Source organism: Oryzias latipes, chromosome 7, assembly GCF_053564925.1.
Source record: "Oryzias latipes strain Hd-rR chromosome 7, Olatipes_Hd-rR_3.1".
Lineage (NCBI taxonomy): Eukaryota > Metazoa > Chordata > Actinopteri > Beloniformes > Adrianichthyidae > Oryzias > Oryzias latipes.
In genome coordinates, this window is record NC_136243.1 from 2895176 (window position 1) to 2920480 (window position 25305).

The 25305-nt window shown below is 40.9% G+C and overlaps 1 pseudogene across 1 annotated transcript; it reads right to left on the reverse strand.

Moving 5' to 3' along the window:
- Nucleotides 1-581: 581 nt before the first annotated feature.
- LOC111947632 (general transcription factor II-I repeat domain-containing protein 2 pseudogene) lies at nucleotides 582-7512 on the reverse strand (annotated as a pseudogene). The gene is made up of 2 exons (XR_013657157.1): nucleotides 1355-7512; nucleotides 582-1096 (listed from the first exon to the last, which is right to left on the reverse strand). The product of XR_013657157.1 is annotated as a general transcription factor II-I repeat domain-containing protein 2 pseudogene (transcript).
- Nucleotides 7513-25305: the final 17793 nt, after the last annotated feature.

A 25305-nucleotide genomic window follows, 5' to 3' on the forward strand; every position in this document is an offset into this window, starting at 1 on the left:
GGCTGCACTCACCAGTTCACTTTTTGTTCAACTGTGCAGATTTAAATCCCGGCTTCAGATGATGAACGCCGATCTGCAGCAGCGGTACACAGCCCAGCTCCCTAGTACTTGCAACCTGTCAGTGCTTTGACAGGTCTCCCAAGAACGAAAGCCACGTCACTACTGAACTTATAGTCTCGCGGTATTTGCACAGCGCAAGGGAACCGGCAAATTTAAAGTGACAGTGCAGAATTTTACTAGGAGCGACAGCGCAGTATGATTTAAAGTGATAGCGCAGAATTTCATCGGGGTTACACAGGGGTGCCCAAACTTTTTTCCTCAAAGGGCTAAAATCTAAATGTGATCGTGGACCGTGGGCCAAATACAATAAGTTTTTTGTATGTCATTAAATAAAAGCAGAACACAAAGAATATGCTTTAATGTGTTTATTTTGATTCTGTATTCATCAAGGTAACACACAAAAATAAACATTCTTTCAAACCATTAAACATGACAGCAAGGCCTCACTGGCAATTTTCAACTAAAAAACAAAAACAAACTAAAACAAACTTTTTTTGAATGAAAACAGCAAACTGCGATCCTTAATCAGAGACATGGAGCTGGTCTTTTGACTTAATCAGTGACTGAATGTTGGGCTGCAGCTTACTCACTGATAGTGTTAGTATGTCTTGCAAGTGTGAGTCTGTGAGGGTCCCCCTGAGTTTGATCTTGTTCAGGTTCATGAGACTAAATGTTTGCTCACAAATGTAGGTGCTGCCAAACAGAGATAGCATCACTTGTGCATTTTTTCTCATCTGTGGGTATCTTTGTTTTGACACATGTGGATAAAAATCCCTCAAGGGTAGTGATACAAATTTGCGTCTTAGCTCTGTGTCACATTGAAACTCAATCAACTCCATCTGCAAATGCTCTGGAACTGAGTCGGGACTCACGCTGAAGGGCTGAGAAAAAAGCTCCATGTCATCTGCAGTCTTCTTAAAGTCCACAAAGCGCAAATCAAACTCCTTATTTAAGTTGCTGAGAAGTTCTCCATATTCTGGCAACCTGTCCACCTCCACATTCACGTCTCTCAGGCTGGGGAAGTGTGCAAAGTTTCCTGAAGAGACAAAGTCAAATAAGAATGCGTCCATTAGTATAATTAGCACTACTATGAGGTACATAAGCTACAGGACACAAAAGACAACAGAGCAATGAAAGCAAACCCACAAAGACAAACAGTTACGTTTTCTGTCAAACAGGCGTAAGCACCACGGACAGCGACACATCACAGCGACGGACACACATGGAGCAGCACGTGTTACAATCACAAATAACAAACAGCCAAAAGTCTGTGTGCAGCATGTTAATGTCTTACCTGCTGAAAGATGCCGGCAGAGTAGTTGCAGCTTCATTTGGAAAGCCTTGATGTGGTCAAACAGCTCCGTTATGATCTGTTCTTTGCCTTGAAGTTTAACATTCAGATTGTTGAGCAGGTCGGTGATGTCCACCATAAAGGCCACGTCGAAAATCCATCTTTTATCAGTGGGGATTTGTGTGTCCCTGCTCGCACTCGACAGAAACTCCGCGATAAGTTGGCGCAACTCAAAAAATCTTTTGAGCACAGTCCCCCTGCTAAGCCAGCGCACCTCCTGATGGTAAAGAATATCTTTGTATTGCGCATCAACTTCATCCAAAAATGCTCTGAACTGGCGGTGTGAGAGTGCCTTTGAGCGGATGCAGTTAATGATTTTAACGACATCGCGCACGACGTCTGCCAGTCCGATCGTCTTTGCACACAGCTGTTCCTGGTGCAGGATGCAGTGGTATTGCGCTACCTTTCCCCCACACTCTGAAACTTTTTGGGAAATGAGAGCAGTGGGGCCAGCTTTTTTCCCAATCATGGCAGGTGCACCATCAGTTGTTATTCCAACCATTTTGTCCCAACTCAAGTTATATTTGTCCAGGACTCTTGAAACCGCCGCAAACAAATCTTCGCCTTTTGTCGTCCCTCGCAGCGTCTCAAGTCCCGCCAACTCCTGTGTTATTTCCATGTCAGCGTTAATTCCCCGAACAAAAACCAAAAGGTGCGCTGAATCAGAAATGTCTGTGCTCTCATCACATGCCAGTGAGAAAGCAACAAAGTCTCTTGACTTTACTGTTAACTGATCTCTAATGTCCCGAGACAAATCTTCAACACGGCGGGTCACTGTGTTGCGCGAGAGGCTAATTTGGGAAAAAACTCTTTCTTGGGAAGGGCACATTATTGAAGCAGCTGTGGACAGGCACTCCTTAACAAAATCTCCCGTTGAAAACGATCTCCCACTCTTTGCAATTAGCGCCGAAATTTCGTAGCTGGCCCGTGTGGCGCAGTCTTGTGCTGTCGAGGGCCTCGTGAGGGTGGCTTGCTGTGACCGAAGTTTCGATAGCAGCTCGCTCGATTTTTTCTTTCGCGCCTCACCTTTGTATCTGGAGAAGACCGCATGTTTAGTTTCGTAGTGGCGACGTATATTGTACTCTTTCAGTACAGCCACGGATTGCTGGCAAATAAGACAAACAGCCTTAGAAGAGATTTCTGCAAAAAATAATCATCCTCCCACTTTTGTTTAAAATGCCTCTTATCCGTGTGCCACTGCTGTTGTCGTTCCATCTTTTTTTTTTGTAATATTGTTTTTATTTTAATTTTTGGTACATTATCAACCATAATCAGAAGCTTTACATCCAATTTGTATATGTGAACTAAAATAGAATAAACAAAATAGAACAGAGAAAAAAAACTAAACAAGAAGAACAAAAAACAGATCAACCTCTATTAATCAGGAAATTAAGGAAAAGCCATCTTTGATACATTTTTCAAATACAAATGCATTTTTTTTTTTTTTTTTAAATACTGTAGGTTTACAGAGTATTCTTAGTTAGTCTTGGTCATCCACAGATCCATTCTCCAAATTAAGACTCCTCACAAAACTTTTTAGAGGACCCCACATTTCTGCAAACAGTTCCAACTTTCCTTTCCTAATACATGTAATCCTCTCTAATGGAAAAACTACGAGCATCTGTTTCACCCAGTGAGTCAATTTGGGCCTACTGGTTCTTCTCCAAAACATTGCAATGGTTCTTTTTGCTTGTAAAAAACACATGTCAATCATAATTTGTTCGCTTTTACTAAACTTGGGATTTGAAGGATATATACCTAGAATAAACATAACAGGATTTGTTGGAACAGTTTTTGAAACAATCATCTCCACTGCTTTTCTAACCTCCTCCCAAAAAAGTCTTATCTCAGGGCATTGCCACATGCAGTGGAAGAGAGTCCCTTTAGCCTCAGCACACTTACAACAGATATCGGGAATATTACTGTTATATCGGTTCAGTTGCGCTGGTGTTATATATGTTCTCATAAGCCACTTGTATTGCAGAACCCTAAACCGAGTACTGATTATCTGTTTGTGAACTTTGCTACAAGCTAACTCCCAATCTTCCTTTGACAAGGTTGTTTTGAGATCCTCATTCCAGGCCTTAAATTTAAAATCAGAGTTTTCCTTAGAGTTGGACAACAAAAGATCATAAAATTCTGATATGGCACCTTTATTCCGACTATTTTTAGAAAGCATTCTTTCAAGTGATGTTTTTTTGGCTTAGTTAATTGATTACCCTGCCTTTCTCTAATAAAACTCCGTAACTGAAGGAATTTAAAGAAACATTTCCTATCAATGTTATACTTGCATGTCAGTTCGTCAAAGGACATTAGTGATTCTGAATTTGGTAAATATAGATCCTGTATTGATTTTAATCCTCTCGAAGACCAGTCTTGAAAGATAATATCTGCCCTCCCTGGGATAAAATACTGGTTTCCCCAAATTGGGGTGTACAAAGATAAGTTATTAGTTTCATTAGTATGCTTGTATACCCTAGACCAGATTTTTATCATGTATTTAACAATTGGATTTGTAGTTTTCTTAATCAAATTAAAAATCGTATCTGAATAAAGATAATATGGCAGTGGTAAATCTAGACCAACAGATTCCATTTCTTTCCACTGGGGGGCATCAATAATTTCAAAATAAAATTTTATTGATCTTAATTGTGTAGCCCAATGATACCAAATTATATTTGGACATTTTAACCCGCCCTGGTTATATGGCAGTTGCATCATGGATAACCGAATTCGTGCTTTATCATTTTTCCAAATAAATGCAAGAAATTGTTTTTTGATTTTTGAAAAGAAATCATCAGGTGGGGGCAATGGTAAATTCTGAAACACGTACAACATTTTGGGGAGAATATTATTTTTTATAGCAATAATTCTTCCCATCAAGGAGAGAGGTAAGGACATCCACCTATCAACAGACACTGTAGTTTCATTTATCAAAGATTCATAGTTAACCCTAACAACGTCGTTTAGTTTACGTCTGATTTCTATACCTAAATATGTAAAATGATCCACAAGTTTGAATGGTAAAGCCCGCGAGTTAGGATTGCTAGCTTGTTTTTCATCAAGTACTAGAATGGCGGATTTTGTATTATTGACTGTATAACCAGAGATCTTGCCAAAGTTTTCTATCAATTTTAAGATAATTGGAATTGTTTTACTCATGTTTGAGATGAATAGGATAACATCATCTGCATACAATGCAATTTTGTGTTCTTCGTGCCCGATTGTTATTCCTGCTATATCCTTATTTTTCCTTATGGCAATTGCAAAAGGTTCTATTGCCAATGTAAAAAGGAGGGGCGACAAAGGGCAACCTTGTCTACATCCTCTCTTTATCATAATCGGCTGCGAGACATTTTTGTTTGTCACCACCTCAGCAGTAGCATTTAAATATAGTAAGCGCACCCATTTTAGGAAGTTGTTGCCATACCCAAATCGATGTAAAACGTTAAAAAGATAAGGCCATTCAACCTTGTCAAACGCTTTTTCGGCATCCAAAGATAAGAAGGCTTTATCTGTGGTGTTATCTAAACCATGAATAAGATTAAGAACCCTCCGAACGTTATGAAACCCCTGCCGCCCTAAAATGAAGCCGTTTTGATCCCTATGGATTACATAGGGTAAAGTTTCTTGTAGCCGTTTAGCCAAAATTTTACAAAGAATTTTTAAATCAGCATTCAAAAGGCTTATTGGTCTCATGTTTTCGCAACAGTTGTTTGGGCGGCCAGGTTTGGGTAGTAGTGCTTTAGTGGCTGCTGTCAGTGATTTTGGTAAACTTCCACATTGAAATGCTTCTAAAAACATATCCAAAAGAGGTTTAAGTAGTTTAGATTTGAATTTTTTATAAAAGTCAATTGGAAGTCCATCAGGGCCAGGTGTTTTACCTACCTTCATATCATCAATAGCCTTACTGATATCTTTTTCCTCCAAACTAGCTTCAAGTCTTTCTGTAAATTTGTCTGGAATTTGAGGAATTTCTACAGAATCTAAAAATATATTTTGACTATCACAGTTTTCCCCTGAGTTGTATAATTTCCCATAATATTCTCTAAATTCTTTGTTGATTTCTACAGGATTGGTTATTGTAATACCCTCGCCATTTATGATTGAAGTTATTGCTTTTTTAGTTTCTAATTGTTTAATTTGCCATGCCAATAAAGACCCCACTCTGGTTCCACTCCTTGTTCATAGAAGTTCTGATTAAGCCTGATAATGTCAGAAATTGCTCTATCTGCTGACATTTTGTTATATTCTGCTTTAAGTGTGAACAATTCTTTTTCAGCATTAGCAGTATTATTTTTGATCACCTGGTTCTGAAGAGTTTTTATTTTAGTCTCGAGTAACAATCTCTCTTTATGAAAATCTCTAGTTTTGGATGAGGTGTAACTAATTATATATCCTCTCACTACAGCCTTAAACGCCTCCCATTTTATTGCTGCAGTTGTTTCATTTGTATTAACCTTGAAGTAGTCATCTATTACCTTTCCAATGTATTTCAGAAAATTATCGTCTAACAGCCATTTTTGATTTAGACTCCATTTGGGTGGATCTCTGACAAGGGCATCCTCTGTGTAAATGATGCCACATGGTCCATGATCTGACAGCAGTATACTATCATAAAAGCAATACACAATTTTGGATATTAATAAGGCAGATATTAAAAAATAATCAATGCGAGAGAAGGTTCGGTGTGTTCCTGAATAGCATGAGTAGATAATGTCATTGGGTTTTAAATGTCTCCAGATGTCTATTAAATTTAATTCACTCATAAAATGTTTGATCGTTGTCCTGCTTTTATTGTGGGTATTGTCACATCCAGTAAATCGGTCCTTAGTTGGGTCTAATGTACAATTCCAGTCTCCTGCAATTACATAGAGACCTGGGAGGGTGGAAAGAATAAGAAATAAATTGACAAAGAAATGATCGTCATCGACATTTGGCCCATATAGATTCACTAGATTCAATCTAGTTTCAAGTAGTGAGCCTTGGAGAATCAAATATCTTCCTAATTTGTCTTCAATTACATTTGACACTTGGAAAGGAACTGAATTATGTACAAGGGTCATAACTCCTCTTGCTTGTGAGCTGTAAGATGCTGCATAGACAGTTCCCTGCCATCTCCTTCTAATCTTCACATGGTCCTCTTTGATAGTGTGTGTCTCTTGTAAAAAGACTATTTTTGCACCTGAGTCATTAATCTTATTCATTACTTGTTTTAGCTTTTTTATTTTCTGCAAACCTCTGCAATTCCAGGATATGAAATTAATTTTCATTTTTTTAGACATTTTAAATCAAAAAACAAAGTTCTGATGACTGATTGTTTGAGAAGGTTGATCACTGAACAAAACACACTCTGAACTTCACAAACAAAAGGAAAACCCATCCCACACTTAAGTGGTTACCCCCCCCCCCCCCCCCCTCTATATAGCTTCCTCTAACCTGTAAGGTTAAATCGTTGACCTCGATTGGTCCTCTAAAAAAAAAAAAAAAGAAATGTCACTAAATTAAAACGCTCCCCTGCTCCGTTTTATTTTCTCGTTCTCTACCCCTTTTTTATTCCCCTTTTTTCTTTGTTCCCCTTTTTTTTTCCTTCTTTTATAATGCTTTTAAATGTTGCTGTGCACTGATATAAAGATATCAAACAGAAATGTACATAAGAGAGTCAGTAAATAAGGCATGTGCAGATTTAACTGAATACAATTAAAGAGATGTTAATGATATACAAAAACAACAAAATAGATAAATAAATAAAAACGCTGCTTTATTATGCAGTATTATCTAGCAGGATTTCTCTTGGATTTCTCTTATTTTCCTACTGTGTACTCATTGTTCATTAATTTAGAGATATCAAACAACCAAACAAAATATTCAACATGGGTAGTAGATATGGCATGCACAGATTTAGTCAAATGAAATTAAGCAGAATGTTTTTAAGATTAAAAATAAATAAATCGAACAGAAATAAAAACTTGCAGAGCCTAACCTAGCTGATTAGGTTCCTCTTATTATTCACTAATATGAAGATACAAAAAAAAAATTAAAGCCGCAAGCGGCGTTGTATGGCCCGCAGACGCAACCCGCCTTCCACGCCCAACTCTACGCACTACCGCGGCCCTCTCCGCCCTCACCGCCCACAAATTAAAAGCTAATCAAGGCTGGATTTGCTCATAATGCTAACTATGCTAACTATGCTAATGTGCCTAAATGAGCTAGCATTGCGATTAGCATCATCAACTGACTTAAAAAAACACATTTCCTAAAATGCTAATTATGCTAACTATGCTAGCTATGCTAATGTGGCTAAAAGTGCTAGCATAGCGATCAGCATCATCAACTGACTCAGAAAAACACATTACCTAAAATGCTAATTATGCTAACTATGCTAACTATGCTAATGTGGCTAAAAGTGCTAGCATAGCAATCAGCATCTTCAACTGACTCAGAAAAACACATTACCTAAAATGCTAATTATGCTAACTATGCTAGCTATGCTAACATAGCTAAAAGTGCTAGCATAGCGATCAGCATCATCAACTGACTCAAAAAAACACATTTCCTAAAATGCTAATTATGCTAACTATGCTAGCTATGCTAATGTGGCTAAAATTGCTAGCATAGCGATCAGCATCATCAACTGACTCAGAAAAACACATTCCTCCATTGGTGAGAGTTATATGTCATAAGTTGCTAAAAAGCCCACTTTTTCCAAAATGGCGGCTTTTCTGTTGATTTTATCTCCATAGCAACCATTTTATGTTTTGGTCCCCTCGGGAGGACGAACATATTGACGTCAGTTTCGGACAAATCGGTAAAAGTAAACTTTTTGTCGTCCTTAGCAACAGTGGTTTTATGCTAACCACGCCCACATTCCTTATATGTCCATATCCAGTGTTTTTCAATGTATTCAGTTTCAGGCATTAATGCATGCATTCAATTTTCACTGTATTGTATTGAAATGCATGGGAGTTATAACAGTGCGCCACTTTGCTAGCTTGCCACGCGCACGCCGTTCAAAATCTACAACTTCTAATTCCAACATTTTTTACACAGTAGCTTGCCATTGATGCCCAAAAACTTTTTAGACGATCGAAGAAAATTCCAACGACAAGTTTACGTTTGAATCTGGTGGTTAAGGTGTTTTTTATAGAAAATTCAAGATGGCCGCCTTTTCCCGAGGTCAAGGGTCGACGAAACTCCAAAGGTGATTGTAGACTTACGCTAGGGACATGCGAGTCAAATTTCGTGAAAATCGCTCGAAAAAAAGTTCATTTTTCCATATTGTGTAAAAACGCGAAAAACTCAAAATGGCAGATTTTGGCACAAAATGGCCGCCAAACCGTAGGTCGTGTCGCCATCACGTAATGATTTCAAAACTTTCTTTGGATATACCCGACAAAGTTATCTGGGTTTCGTTAGCCGATTCCTAAAAATAAAATCCGAAAAATTTTTTTTTTGCCGAGTCAGCACTTTTTTTTGCGACGGTTTTTTGTTTACCACGGCCACATTCCTTTATCGATTTTGTCGTATCTGACATCGTTTTGTTCAGTGTGGGCCAGGGAATCGTATATTTCATTTTCACGACATTCCGATAAAATATGTGCGTGCTAGCTTAAATGGCGACGGTTCCGAATTCGCCACGCACACGCGTTTCAAATTCTACAACTTCTAATTCCAACATTTTGTCCACAGTAGCTTGCCATTGATGCCCGAGAAGTTTCAAAAAGCTCGGAAAAAATCCCTAGGACGAGTTTTCGTTTGTATCCGTTACTAAAAGTGCTTTTTTATGAAAATTCAAGATGGCCGCCCCTTGCCAAGGTCAAAGGTCAACGAAACTTCTTTGGTTATTGTAGAATCCTGCTAGTGGCATGTGTGTCCGATTTCGTGAAAATCGCTAGAAACAAAAGTGTTGTTTTACCATATTGTCAAAAAACACAAAAATCGCCATTTCTCAGAGTTCGCCACAAAATGGCTGCCAAGCCGTAGGTCGTGTGGCCATCCCATAATGATTTCAAAACTTCTTGGGGATATCTCCAACACGCGTGTTTTGGTTTCGTAACTGTATTCCGAAATATTATTTTTTGGCCCCATAAGCGATTTTCGGCCCATTCATTTTTTTTACGGGAACGCTCGCTGTGATGTCATCGACTTCGGGGGGGTGACGTTCTCTTTGTCGAAAATTCATTTTCAATTTATCCCAGATGTGTGCCAATTTTGGTGAGTTTTCGGGTATGTGGCGGGGGTCAAATTTGAGCTCAACGGATCCGTAAGAAAGAAGAAACGTAATAAAAATTAAAGCCGCAAGCGGCGTTGTATGGCCCGCAGACGCAACCCGCCTTCCACGCCCAACTCTACGCACTACCGCGGCCCTCTCCGCCCTCACCGCCCACAAATTAAAAGCTAATCAAGGCTGGATTTGCTCATAATGCTAACTATGCTAACTATGCTAATGTGACTAAAAGTCCTAGCATAGCGATCAGCATAATCAACTCTCTCAGAAAAACACATTTCCTAAAATGCTAATTATGCTAACTATGCTAGCTATGCTAATGTGCCTAAATGAGCTAGCATTGCGATTAGCATCATCAACTGACTCAAAAAAACACATTTCCTAAAATGCTAATTATGCTAACTATGCTAGCTATGCTAATGTGGCTAAAAGTGCTAGCATAGCGATCAGCATCATCAACTGACTCAGAAAAACACATTACCTAAAATGCTAATTATGCTAACTATGCTAACTATGCTAATGTGGCTAAAAGTGCTAGCATAGCAATCAGCATCTTCAACTGACTCAGAAAAACACATTACCTAAAATGCTAATTATGCTAACTATGCTAGCTATGCTAACATAGCTAAAAGTGCTAGCATAGCGATCAGCATCCTCAACTGACTCAAAAAAAAACCATTTCCTAAAATGCTAATTATGCTAACTATGCTAACTATGCTAATGTGGCTAAAAGTGCTAGCATAGCGATCAGCATCATCAACTGACTCAAAAAAACACATTTCCTAAAAGGCTAATTATGCTAACTATGCTAGCTATGCTAATGTGGCTAAAATTGCTAGCATAGCGATCAGCATCATCAACTGACTCAGAAAAACACATTCCTCCATTGGTGAGAGTTATATGTCATAAGTTGCTAAAAAGCCCACTTTTTCCAAAATGGCGGCTTTTCTGTTGATTTTATCTCCATAGCAACCATTTTATGTTTTGGTCCCCTCGGGAGGACGAACAGATTGACGTCAGTTTCGGACAAATCGGTAAAAGTAAACTTTTTGTCGTCATTAGCAACAGTGGTTTTATGCTAACCACGCCCACATTCCTTATATGTCCATATCCAGTGTTTTTCAATGTATTCAGTTTCAGGCATTAATGCATGCATTCAATTTTCACTGTATTGTATTGAAATGCATGGGAGTTATAACAGTGCGCAACTTTGCTAGCTTGCCACGCGCACGCCGTTCAAAATCTACAACTTCTAATTCCAACATTTTTTACACAGTAGCTTGCCATTGATGCCCAAAAACTTTTGAGACGATCGAAGAAAATTCCAACGACAAGTTTACGTTTGAATCTGGTGGTTAAGGTGTTTTTTATAGAAAATTCAAGATGGCCGCCTTTTCCCGAGGTCAAAGGTCGACGAAACTCCAAAGGTGATTGTAGACTTACGCTAGGGACATGCGAGTCAAATTTCGTGAAAATCGCTCGAAAAAAAGTTCATTTTTCCATATTGTGTAAAAACGCGAAAAACTCAAAATGGCAGATTTTGGCACAAAATGGCCGCCAAACCGTAGGTCGTGTGGCCATCACGTAATGATTTCAAAACTTTCTTTGGATATACCCGACAAAGTTATCTGGGTTTCGTTAGCCGATTCTTAAAAATAAAATCCGAAAAAAAAATTTTTTTGCCGAGTCAGCACTTTTTTTTGCGACGGTTTTTTGTTTACCACGGCCACATTCCTTTATTGCTTTTGTCGTATGTGACATCGTTTTGTTCAGTGTGGGCCAGGGTATCGCATATTTCAGTTTCAGGATATTCCGATAAAATATGTGCGAGCTAGCCAAGATGGCAACGGTTGCTAGCTCGCCACGCGCACGCCGTTCAAAATCTACAACTTCTAATTCCAACATTTTGTCCAGAGTAGCTGGCCGTTGGTGCCCGAAAAGTTACGAGACGATTGATGAAAATTCCAACGACGAGTTTTCGTTTGTATCTGGTGCTAAAGGTGCTTTTTTGAGAAAATTCCAGATGGCGGCCTTTTCCCAAGGTCAAAGGTCAACGACACTTCTGGGGTGTTTGTAGACTGGAGCTGGCAGCAAGTGTGTGCAATTGCGTGAAAATCGCTCAAACAAAAGCGTCTTTTCCCCATATTGTGGGAAAACACGAAAATCGCCAATTCTCAGAGTTCGCCACAAAATGGCCGCCAAGCCGTAGGTCGTGTGGCCGTCCCGTAATGATTTCAAAACATCTTTGGGATATCCCCGACACGTGTGTCTTGGTTTCGCGGCTGTATTTTGAAGTACATTTTGTTCGGCCCCATACGCGATTTTCGGCCCATTCATTTTTTTGACGGGATCGCTGGCCGTGATGTCATCGTCTTCGGGGGGGTGACGTTGACTTTGTGGAAAATTCATTTGCAATTTATCCCAGGTGTGTGCACATTTTGGTGACTTTTCGAGCATGCGGCGGGGGTCAAATTCTCGCTGAAAGGCGGCGAAGTCGTCGTTCCAACTGCGAAAACAATATGGTCCTTTCAGTCAGTGACTGCTGCTGCGGGCCATAATAATGAAACGAAGCAGAAACAATATAGAAGTTTTTGCAGTCAGGTGGCCTATGTATTTCAATGCGGCCTGTCTTTTACTATAGGCTGGGCATGTCTTTTTGGCTTTAAACCCGTTCTTTGAGGGCTTTTTGGGGCTTTTTTGTGTTTTTGTCGCCATTTTGGCGACTACAAATTTGTCGTTTGTGTGGGGGTGTTGTGCGTGTGTGTGTGTATTTTTGTTGCGTTACACAATTGTCGTGTTGTTTTGTGCTTTGGGCGACTTTTGACCCCATTTTTTGGCGTTTTGACGTGTTTTTTTGACGTTTTGGACCTTTTTGAGTGTTCGACCCTCGTACCAGTTACAATATGGTCCTTGCACTCTGTGAGTGCTGCGGGCCATAATAATAATGAAACGAAGCAGAAACAATATAGAAGTTTTTGCGGTTAGGATTTCCCATGTATTTCAATGCGGCCTGTCTTTTACTATAGGCTGGGCATGTCTTTTTGGCTTTAAACCCGTCTTTTGAGGGCTTTTTTGGGCATTTTTGTGTTTTTGTCGTCATTTTTGCGACTACAATTTTTACGTTTTTGCGTTGGTGTTGTGCGTGTGTGTGTGTATTTTTGTTGCGTTACACAATTGTCGTGTTGTTTTGTGCTTTGGGCGACTTTTGACCCCATTTTTTGGCGTTTTGACGTGTTTTTTTGACGTTTTGGACCTTTTTGAGTGTTCGACCCTCGTACCAGTTACAATATGGTCCTTGCACTCTGTGAGTGCTGCGGGCCATAAAAATAATTAAAGCCGCAAGCGGCGTTGTATGGCCCGCAGACGCAACCCGCTTTCCACGCCCAACTCTACGCACCACCGTCAACCCTCTCCGCCCTCACCGCCCACAAATTAAAAGCTAGTCAAGGCTGGATTTGCTAATAATGCTAACTATGCTAACTATGCTAATGTGACTAAAAGTCCTAGCATAGCGATTATCCTCATCAATTGACTCAGAAAAACACATTACCTAAAATGCTAATTATGCTAACTATGTTAGCTATGCTAACATAGCTAAAAGTGCTACCATAGCGATCAGCATCCTCAACTGACTCAAAAAAAAACCATTTCCTAAAATGCTAATTATGCTAACTATGCTAACTATGCTAATGTGGCTAAAAGTGCTAGCATAGCGATCAGCATCATCAACTGACTCAGAAAAACACATTACCTAAAATGCTAATTATGCTAACTATGCTAGTTATGCTAACATAGCTAAAAGTGCTAGCATAGCGATCAGCATCATCAACTGACTCAGAAAAACACATTCCTCCATTGGTGAGAGTTATGTCATAAGTTGCTAAAAAAAACACTTTTTCCAAAATGGCGGCTTTTCTGTTGATTTTATCTCCATAGCAACCAATTTATGTTTTGTTCCCCTCGGGAGGACGAACAGATTGACGTCAGTTTCGGACAAATCGGTAAAAGTAAACTTTTTGTCGTCCTTAGCAACAGTGGTTTTATGCTAACCACGCCCACATTCCTTATATGTCCATATCCAGTGTTTTTCAATGTAATCTGTTTCAGGCATGAATGCATGCATTCAATTTTCACTGTATTGTATTGAAATGCATGAGAGTTATAACAGTGCGCCACTTTGCTAGCTTGCCACGCACACGCCGTTCAAAATCTACAACTTCTAATTCCAACATTTTTTCCACAGTAGCTTGCCATTGATGCCTAAAAAGTTTCGAGACGATTGATGAAAATTCCAACGACAAGTTTACGTTTGAATCCGGTGGTAAAGGTGTTTTTTATAGAAAATTCAAGATGGCCGCCTTTTCCCGAGGTCAAAGGTCGACGAAACTCCAAAGGTGATTGTACACTTACGCTAGGGACATGCGAGTCAAATTTCGTCGAAATCGCTCGAAAAAAAGTTCATTTTTCCATATTGTGTAAAATCGCGAAAAACGCAAAATGGCAGATTTTGGCACAAAATGGCCGCCAAACGGTAGGTCGTGTCGCCATCACGTAATGATTTCAAAACTTTCTTTGGATATACCCGACAAAGTTATCTGGATTTCGTTAGCCGATTCTTAAAAATAAAATCCGAAATTTTTTTTTTTGCCGAGTCAGCACTTTTTTTTGCGATCGTTTTTTGTTTACCACGGCCACATTCCTTTATCGATTTTGTCATGCGTGACATCGTTTTGTTCAGTGTGGGCCAGGGTATCGCATATTTCAGTTTCAGGCTATTCCGATAAAATATGTGCGAGCTAGCTAAAATGGCGACGGTTGCTAATTCGCCACGCGCACGCGTTTCAAATTCTACAACTTCTAATTCCAACATTTTGTCCACAGTAGCTTGCCATTGATGCCCGAGAAGTTTCAAAAAGATCGATAAAAATCCCTAGGACGAGTTTTCGTTTGTATCCGTCAATAAAGATGCTTTTTTTTTTAAATTCAAGATGGCCGCCCCTTCCCAAGGTCAAAGGTCAACAAAACTTCTTTGGTAGTTGTAGAATCGTGTTTGTGGCATGTGTATGAAATTTCGTGAAAATCGCTTGAACAAAAGTGTCGTTTTCCTATATTGTCAAAAAACACGAAATTCGCCATATCTCAAAGTTCGCCACAAAATGGCCGCCAAGCCGTAGGTCGTGTGGCCATCCCATAATGATTTCATAACTTCTTTGGGATATTTCCAACACGCGTGTTTTGGTTTCGTACCTGTATTTCAAAATATTTTTTTTTGGCCCCATAAGCGATTTTCGGCCCATTCATTTTTTTGACGGGAACGCACGCCGTGATGTCATCGTCGTGGTGGGGGTGACGTTCTCTTTGCCGAAAATTCATTTTCAATTTATCCTAGGTGTGTGCCAATTTTGGTGAGTTTTCGGGTATGTGGCGGGGGTCAAATTTGAGATCAACGGATCCGTAAGAAAGAAGAAACGTAATTAAAGCCGCAAGCGGCGTTGTATGGCCCGCAGACGCAACCCGCCTTCCACGCCCAACTCTACGCACCACCGCTGACCTCACCGCCCTCACAGCCCGCAAATTAAAAGCTAGTCAAGGCTGGATTTGCTAATTATGCTAACAATGCTAACTATGCTAATGTGGCTAAAAGTGCTAGCATTGCAATCAGCATCATCAACTAACTCAGAAAAACACATTACCTAAAATGCTAATTATGCTAACTCTGCTAGCTATGCTAATGTGGCTAAAAGTGCTAGCATAGCGATCAGCATCATCAACTGACTCAGAAAAACCCATTACCTAAAATGCTAATTATGCTAACTATGCTAGCTATGCTAATGTCACTAAAATTGCTAGCATAGCGATCAGCATCATCAACTGACTCAGAAAAACACAATACCTGAAATGCTAATTATGCTAACTATGCTAGTTATGCTAACATAGCTAAAAGTGCTAGCATAGCGATTAGCATCATCAACTGACTCAGTAAAACACATTCCTCCATTGGCGAGAGCTACATGTCATAAGTTGATAAAAAACCCACTTTTTCCAAAATGGCGGCTTTTCTGTTGATTTTATCTCCATAGCAACCATTTTATGTTTTGGTCCCCTCTGGAGGACGAACAGATTGACGTCAGTTTCGGACAAATCGGTAAAAGTAAACTTTTTGTTGTCCTTAGCAACAGTGGTTTTATGCTAACCACGCCCACATTCCTTATATGTCCATATCCAGTGTTTTTCAATGTATTCTGTTTCAGGCATTAATGCATGCATTCAATTTTCACTGTATTGTATTGAAATGCATGGGAGTTATAACAGTGTGCCACTTTGCTAGCTCGCCACGCACACGCCGTTCAAAATCTACAACTTCTAATTCCAACATTTCTTCCACAGTAGCTTGCCATTGATGCCCAAAAAGTTTCGAGACAATCGATGAAAATACCAACGACAAGTTTACGTTTGAATCTGGTGGTAAAGGTGTTTTTTATAGAAAATTCAAGATGGCCGCCTTTTCCCGAGGTCAAAGGTCGACGAAACTGCAAAGGTGATTGTAGACTTATGTTAGGGACATGCGAGTCAAATTTCGTCAAAATCGCTCGAAAAAAAGTTCATTTTTCCATATTGTGTAAAAACGCGAAAAACGCAAAATGGTAGAATTTGGCACAAAATGGCCGCCAAACCATAGGTCGTGTCGCCATCATGTAATGATTTAAAAACTTTCTTTGGATATACCCGACAAAGTTATCTGGGTTTCGTTAGCCGATTCTTAAAAATAAAATCCGAAAAAATTTTTTTTTGCCGAGTCAGCACTTTTTTTTGCGATCGTTTTTTGTTTACCACGGCCACATTCCTTTATGGATTTTGTCGTATGTGACATCGTTTTGTTCAGTGTGGGACAGGGTATCGCATATTTCAGTTTCAGGCTATTCCGACAAAATATGTGCGAGCTAGCTAAAATGGCGACGGTTGCGAATTCGCCACGGGCACGCGTTTCAAATTCTACAACTTCTAATTCCAACATTTTGTCCACAGTAGCTTGCCATTGATGCCCGAGAAGTTTCAAGAAGATTGATAAAAATCCCTAGGACGAGTTTTCGTTTGTATCCGCTACTAAAGGTGCTTTTTTTGAAAATTCAAGATGGCCGCCCCTTCCCAAGGTCAAAGGTCAACGAAACTTCTTTGGTTATTGTAGAATCAGGGTCTTGGCATATGTGTGCAATTTCGTGAAAATCGCTTAAACAAAAGTGTCGTTTTCCCATATTGTCAAAAAACACGAAAATCGCCATTTCTCTGAGTTCGCCACAAAATGGCCGCCAAGCCGTAGGTCGTGTGGCCATCCCATAATGATTTCAAAACTTCTTTGGGATATCTCCAACACGCGTGTTTTGGTTTCATAGCTCTATTTCGAAATATTTTTTTTTGGCCCCATAAAGAGATTTCGGCCCATTCATTTTTTTTACGGGAACGCTCGCTGTGATGTCATCGATTTCGGGGGGGTGACATTCTCTTTGCCGAAAATTCATTTTCAATTTATCCCAGGTGTGTGCCAATTTTGGTGAGTTTTCGGGTATGTGGCGGGGGTCAAATTTGAGCTCAACGGATCCGTTAGAAACGGGAATAATAATTAAAGCCGCAAGCGGCGTTGTATGGCCCGCAGACGCAACCCGCCTTCCACGCCGAACTCTACGCAACGCCGCCTTCACCGCCCTCACCGCCCTCACCGCCCTCACCGCCCTCACCGCCCACAGATTAAGGGCTAGTCAAAACTGCATTTGCTAATTATGCTAACTATGGTAGTTATGCTAATGTGGCTAAAAGTGCTAGCATTGCGATCAGCATCATCAACTCTCTCAGAAAAACATTACTTAAAATTCTAATAATGCTAGCTGTGCTAATGTGGCTAAAATTGCTAGCATTGCGATCAGCATCATCAACTGACTCAGAAAAACACATTACCTAAAATGGTAATTATGCTAACTATGCTAGTTATGCTAACATAGCTAAAAGTGCTAGCATAGCGATCAGCATCATCAACTGATTCAGAAAAACACATTCCTCCATTGGTGAGAGTTATATGTCATAAGTTGCTAAAAAACCCACTTTTTCCAAAATGCCGGCTTTTCTTTTGATTTTATCTCCATAGCAACCATTTTATGTTTTGGTCCCCTCGGGAGGACGAACAGATTGACGTCAGTTTCGGACAAATCGGTAAAAGTAAACTTTTTGTCGTGGTTTTATGCTAACCACGCCCACATTCCTTATATGTCCATATCCAGTGTTTTTCAATGTAATCTGTTTCAGGTATGAATGCATGCATTCAATTATCACTGTATTGTATTGAAATGCATGGTAGTTATAGCAGTGCGCGACTTTGCGAGCTCGCCACGCGGACGCCGTTCAAAATCTACAACTTCTAATTGCAAAATTTTTATCACAGTAGCTTGCCGTTGATGCCCAAAAAGTTTCGAGACGATCGCGGAAAATTCCAACGACAAGTTTACGATTGAATCCAGGGGTAAAGGCGTTTTTTATAGAGAATTCAAGATGGCGGCCTTTTCCCGAGGTCAAAGGTGGACGAAACTCCAGAGGTAGTTGTGGACTGGCTCTAGCAACATGAGTCAAATTTCGTGAAAATCGCTCGAAAAAAAGTTCATTTTTCCATATTGTGTAAAAACGCGAAAAACGCAAAATGGCAGATTTTGGCACAAAATGGCCGCCAAACCGTAGGTCGTGTCACCATCCCGTAATGATTTCATAACGTCCTTTGGATATCGCGGACAAGGGTATACTGGTTTCGTTTGTCGATTCTCAAAAAAAAAGTTCCGAATTTTTTCGTTTTTGCCGAGTTGGCACATTTTTTTGCGACGGTTTTTTGCTTACCACGCCCACATTCCTTTATCGATCTTGTCGTGCGTAGCATCGTTTTGTTCAGCGCGGGCCAAGGAATCGCATATTTCCTCTTCACGACATTCCGATGAAAAATGTGCGAGCTAGCCAAGATGGCAACGGTTGCTAGCTCGCCACGCGCACGCCATTCAAAATCTACAACTTCTAATTCCAACATTTTGTCCAGAGTAGCTGGCCGTTGGTGCCCGAAAAGTTACGAGACGATTGATGAAAATTCCAACGACGAGTTTTCGTTTGTATCTGGTGCTAAAGGTGCTTTTTTGAGAAAATTCCAGATGGCGGCCTTTTCCCAAGGTCAAAGGTCAACGACACTTCTGGGGTGTTTGTAGACTGGAGCTGGCAGCAAGTGTGTGCAATTGCGTGAAAATCGTTCAAACAAAAGTGTCTTTTCCCCATATTGTGGGAAAACACGAAAATCGCCAATTCTCAGAGTTCGCCACAAAATGGCCGCCAAGCCGTAGGTCGTGTGGCCGTCCCATAATGATTTCAGAACATCTTTGGGATATCCCCGACACTTGTGTCTTGGTTTCGCGGCTGTATTTTGAAGTACATTTTGTTTGGCCCCATACGCGATTTTCTGCCCATTCATTTTTTTGACGGGATCGATGGCCGTGATGTCATCGTCTTCGGGGGGGTGACGTTGACTTTGTGGAAAATTCATTTGCAATTTATCCCAGGTGTGTGCACGTTTTGGTGACTTTTCGAGCATGCGGCGGGGGTCAAATTCTCGCTGAAAGGCGGCGAAGTCGTCGTTCCAACTGCGAAAACAATATGGTCCTTGCAGTCAGTGACTGCTGCTGCGGGCCATAATAATAAACATTCGAAAAACAATATAGAAGTTTTTGCGGTTAGGATTTCCTATGTATTTCAATGCGGCCTGTCTTTTACTATAGGCTGGGCATGTCTTTTTGGCTTTAAACCTGTCTTTTGAGGGCTTTTTGGGGCTTTTTCGTGTTTTTGTCGTCATTTTTGCGACTACAATCTTGTCGTTTTTGCGTTGGCGTTGTGCGTGTGTGTGCGTATTTTTGTTGCGTTACACAATTGTCGTGTTGTTTTGTGCTTTGGGCGACTTTTGACCCCATTTTTTGGCGTTTTGACGCGTTTTTTTGACGTTTTGGACCTTTTTGAGTGTTCGACCCTCGTACCAGTTACAATATGGTCCTTGCACTCTGTGAGTGCTGCGGGCCATAAAAAAAGTATTCAACAGAGCCCAGTAAAGGTGGCATACATAGGCTTAAAAAAGCTGTATTTTTACTATGCAGTCTAACCAAACTAGTTAGATTTTTCTCTTTCAATGCTACTTATGAACTCCTGCACTTGTGATACATTATCAAATGTGTGGGTTCTTTCTTTGTATGTTACCAGCAGCTTGGTCTGAATCCATGCCTCAGTCCCAGGCGCCGCAGCTGCGCGCGCACCGCGTCGTACTGCTTCCTCTGTTTGTGCACCTCAGTTGCCAGATCGTTGTAAAGTCGAACGTTGATATTCTTGTATCGGATGTCCCCCTTCTTTCTTGCAGCATTCATTACAGCGACTTTCTGCTTGTAGTTCAGAAACCTCATAATCAGAGGTCTTGGTGGATCTCCCGTAGCTCTTCTGGGTCCGACGCGGTGCGCTCTCTCCAGCACCAGAGGCGAGCGCAGAGGTCCCATGTCCAGCGCGTCTGCTAGCCAGTTCTCCAGAAATGAACACGGGTCGGGACCCTCCGCTCCCTCCGGCAGTCCGACCACCCGAATATTGTTTAGGCGCGATTTGGTTTCCATATCAACCAATTTATCCTCAAAGGCTTTGTTTCTTTTTTCTAAGTCTTCAACTTTGCCTTTGAGAACACAGCACTCGTCCTCCACCGCGGAGACGCGCTCCTCAGCTTCTCCGATCCTGCTGGTGCAGTCAGCTAGCTGCTTTGTTGTTTCTTCCGCTGCTTTCAGAATATCGTTCAGCTTGTCCTTAAACTCATTCTTTAGGTCCCCCACCGCCTTCAGGATTTCCTCCTTAACAAGTTTAAGTTCACTGGCCGCTCCGGTATGGGGCACAGAGCTAGCTTCTTTAGTATTAGCATCTTCCTCCACCGGACCAGCTGTTTCTTTGCTGGTTTCTGGCTCTGGAGATCTTCCGAAGTCAGACAACTTCGACTGTGTAGCTGTTTTCCCCTTTTCCTTGGCCATCTTGGCATGAGTTGGCATTTTCATTCAATTAAAATTAGCTTCCCGTGCACACTTTCCCCAAATTGGATAATTTGAACAGGATTTTGGCAAAAAAATATCGGAGCAGGCTCGCGCACGTCTCTCTAGTTTGCGGCCATCTTGGGAAGTCGCTGTCGTTCCATCTTAACAAACTGAAAAAGTCTTAGAGTCGTAAATCTTCTCCAAAATGTAAGGATTGCCCTATGGTGCGGTGCGCTTTATGTGTTTGTGAGACTTCGGTAAAGAGGACGTGAGAGAGGACAGCACAAGAACGGTATGCAGAGCAGTGAGGACGTAAAAGAAGACACTCAGTGCATGGGGTTGAGAGGGGGTGGCAGCGGTGGGCAGCAAAGGTGCTAACAGCGCCATCTGGAGAACAAAAGAAGATTACAGTCATAGACTTTTCACCATCATAGACAATGGATGTGAGGTTAAGGGGTTTTACAAAAACACGGCGGCTTGCGCAGCCACGACTCGGCGGGCCAGAAGAAAACCTTTGGCGGGCCAAATTTTGCCCGTGGGCCCCACTTTGGGCACCACTGGTCTAGTGGGTCTAGATGACCCAACTCCCAACGTTAAAGTGCCTAGGATAGTACAAGGGTTAACCAGAAACCCTGGCTGAAAGCAGAGGTGCGCTCTCTCCTGAAAGCCAGGAATGCTGCATTCCGGTCTCTTGAGGAGGTGGCATTTAGAGCAGCAAGAAGGGAGCTGCACACTGGAGTGAAGAGGGTGGAAGCTGCATGTGCTCAGAGGATCCAGGAATATTTTACATCCAATAATCCCCAGAGTATGTTGAGTGGCATCGAGAACATGACAGACTACATCACCATAGATTCATGACAAAGCTGGCCGATTGATTACTATGCCAGTCTGCTGTGGTTCTCCTGAAGGGCTACAATGGGAAAAGGAGAGGAGGCGGAGCTTCAGAGGAGTTTCCTGAGTAACCTGGAGCTTGAGGAGCTGCGGACAGCGATGAACTTCCTCTTCTACGATGAAACCAGCAGCACATGGCCCACATCCCGTCTGCTTAGATGTCTTTAACTCCACAATCAGAGCTGGGCAGATATCTAGGATAGTTTTTCTGCAGTTATATGTTCTCAGACACTTTGTTGAAGTAGCTTTTTACAAAATAAAGTTCAATAATTGCTTTATTTTTTATAAAGATTATGGAAAATTGGTCTTTAGTACAAACAATTACACCATCATTATAAAAATACAGGAAGACATAAAAAATAACTTCAACATCAGGGAGCGTGTAGCTTCTGGAAGTCAGCGTTGGTCTTTGAGTTCAGTGGTTTTTGACTTTCTCACCACTGATTCTGTGTTCCAGGTGATGCAGCAATGACACAGTAGAGAGGCTGGATGGGTTCAAAGGAAGTCAGAGTCCATGGAATATTGTCCAGAGACGGCATCAGATTTCTGGTTCTTGGTTCCAGTTCTGAAGGAAACAGGGAAAGGGAAGCGGTAGAGAAACAAAGACCCTCTGGCTTGCCGGGGATTTAGGCGTTTCCCGTCTTTCAGGTAAGAGAGGTTCTTATGATCAGTCCAGATTGTGAATGGCTGTTCCACGACTAGAGCCAAAGCCTGCTTTCTTCAAGCATCAGTTTACTGGCTAGTAGCTCCTTGTCCCTTATGCTGTAGTTTTTACAGATGAGGTCAGTTTGCTGGAGAAGAAAGCACATGACTGTTATCAGAGTCAGAAAATGATGAGAGCACAGAACCCACAGCAGATTCTGATGCGTCCACTTCTACACCAAATGGCTTTTCAGGGTCAGCGTGGGTCAGAATTGGTGCAGAAGAGAAATTGTTTTTGAGAGAACTGAATGTTTCAGTGACCAATATGTATCCAAGAAAGCTGATTAAAGGAGAGTGGAGCTCACATTTTTATCCTTTAATATGCCAAGAGTTCCTGGAGGAAATCAACATCAAGGTATACAAGAACAAAGCGCTACAAGAAGCCATGAAGATTCTTAGGTTGACATAAGCGTTGATCCAGCTTTCTGGTTGCAGTGCTCATCTTTTCATGTATCAAAGTCCAAAAATTTGGCAGAGCACCGTAGGGAATCGAACCCTAACGTGCTAAAGCAGGCATACCATTATCAGTCTCTTTATTTTTTGACCAAACATGAAAAGAAGCTTTTGAGTTGGTGATGACTTTTGTTTAGGACATGGAAACGGGATCTTTGCTGTTTCTGTTTTTCTGAGGATCTTTTGAATCGCCCTTAGTCCTGCCTGAAGTCTCCCAGGAGCGACACTGCCATGATGGGGCATTTGTCCTGCAGGAACAGGGCAAATGCACCTGACAACATTGCTCCAGGGCGTACATTCAGGCAGTCAAACCCCTCCACCACGATAAGGTGGCGATTCAGGGAGGGGAAAATTTAGTTTGTTAGCCAATTACTAATAATTTGTGTGGGAAAATTAAAGTTCTCGGAGGAAACCCACAGACCTGCTCAACTTCTTTTAATTTGTTACCAATCATTTTGGGTGAATGATTTTTTCGTCTGTAGATAAATTTAGTTTGTCAACACAAGTGAATTTGGATTAGTGGGGGGAAACTGAAGTCCTCAGAGAAAACCCACACAGACACGGGTCTGTCAGGTAATTAGGTTGACCCAACAAACCAACGTGCCGCCATGTTTTTTTAAGCACCAATTATATATTCACAGCCAAAATCTCTGTGTACTTAGCTTCTGAAATCCTTAATCTAACCCAATGTTTAGTGTGGTGACATGTATCTGTACCTGACAAGTGATTCAGTCGACTAAACAAATCAACGTGCTGCCCTGTTTTTTCAAACCCCCCCCCCCATAGTGAACAGTCTTTCTTTTTTTCCCTTTTTTAGTTCTTTTTCCCACAATTGTAAAAATATTTGCCTTTGTGTATTTTATCATCTATAATGATCTAAAAAGTGATCCAGTGGACCAGGATTGAGCAGGCCTGATTTACAGTATTTTCAAAGTACACACCTTTCTTTGCTGCCCTAACTGTCTAAAACCCTAACCAATAGTTGGGTTGTAACCATGACAACCCAATTATTTACAGATGAATGACCTCCAGTCACTTCAACTCTAACCCCCTGTAACCATGACAACCCAACCATTTACAGCTGAATGACCTACAGTCATTTCAACTCTAACTAACCCCCTGTAACCATGACAACCCAACCATTTACAGCTGAATGACCTACAGTCTTTCAACTCTAACCCCCCATAACACAACCCAATTATTCACAGCTGAACCCATCCAGTTGTTTGATGAGCTCAGTTACTTGCTCTTGAAGCCCTTTTGTTTCCTTTTCCTGCAGCTTCAACTTGGTTTTCAGGTCCAGATTGGAGATCACCAACTCATCAAGTTGTGAATTGAGATTTTTTAATTCTTCAACTTCCCCAAAGTCATCGAGCTCATTCAAACACAGAATTTTCTGTCCTTTCTTGAGTTTGGATTGAGTAGGTTGAACTTCTTTGGTAAATTCAACCTCATGACTCTGGAAATCACCAATGACCTGTTTATGTTTGGAGATTTCTTTCTCCAAAACCTGCCCACGTTCATGCTCCACCTGGAACTCTTTTTCCATCTGTGCCAATACTGGGATGTACAGGTCCAAATCTATCTGAGCTGAACGTCTCCTCTCTTCTTCCAGATCCAGAAACATTTCCTTCTTCTGCAGTTTTTCTTTCAATGTCTCGATCTGTTTTTGGAGGTCACTCTCTGTTTCCATTTTCTTCTGAGGCTGATATACCTCTTTTTTGGTCCAATATTCCACATGTTTAGTGTTGTTTTTAGTGTAGTGATTGCTCCTCTCCGGGGCTGTCCTGAGCAAGTTCCTGTTCTCAGATGTTGACATGAAACTATACACTACTTTATTGGCATTATTGAAGACCTTTTTCTTCTTTTTGACCTCTCCGTTATTGACCTGCGTTGGAACATTGGCGTCTGTCTTTTTTGGAGACCGTTTTTCCACTCTTTCAGTCTTTTGAACGGACACCTTAGGGTTCACCTTTTTGAAATCTGTGTTCGCAGACATTGTTGGTGTTTGATACGGTGTCTTAAAGTGGGTGTTGGTGAAGACCAGACTCTGTTTTGCCTCTCCGTTCTTTGTCTGGGTTGGAACGTTGGCGGCTGTCTTTGTTGTGTGGTTGGACATCTTTGTGCTCATTTCTCACGTGCTCGTTCAGAACTGTTAGAAGCTTGAAAGCACACGTATACAAGAGTTTTCTTGGAAACCTTCTGACTTCAAATGATGTCATTGTGTGATGTCAAATGACATCTGATGACATCAGATGTCATCAGATGTCATGTCAAATGAAATCATGACATCATGACATCATGATTACATCATTCATGTTAACAGAGTCCCCTGGTTTATATTCTGGGAGCAATGACATCATTCACTAGTTCAGCTCAGTATTTATGACATCATTTAATAATGCTTTAGTTTATTTTTTTATTTATCCTATTTTAAAATTTTAATTTAAAGTCTTGTTTTATACATGTTTCTTATATTTTTTTTCTATATTCTATCTCATACATATTTTAAATAAAATGTATGTATTAAATCAAGCAGAACTATTTAGAGAAAG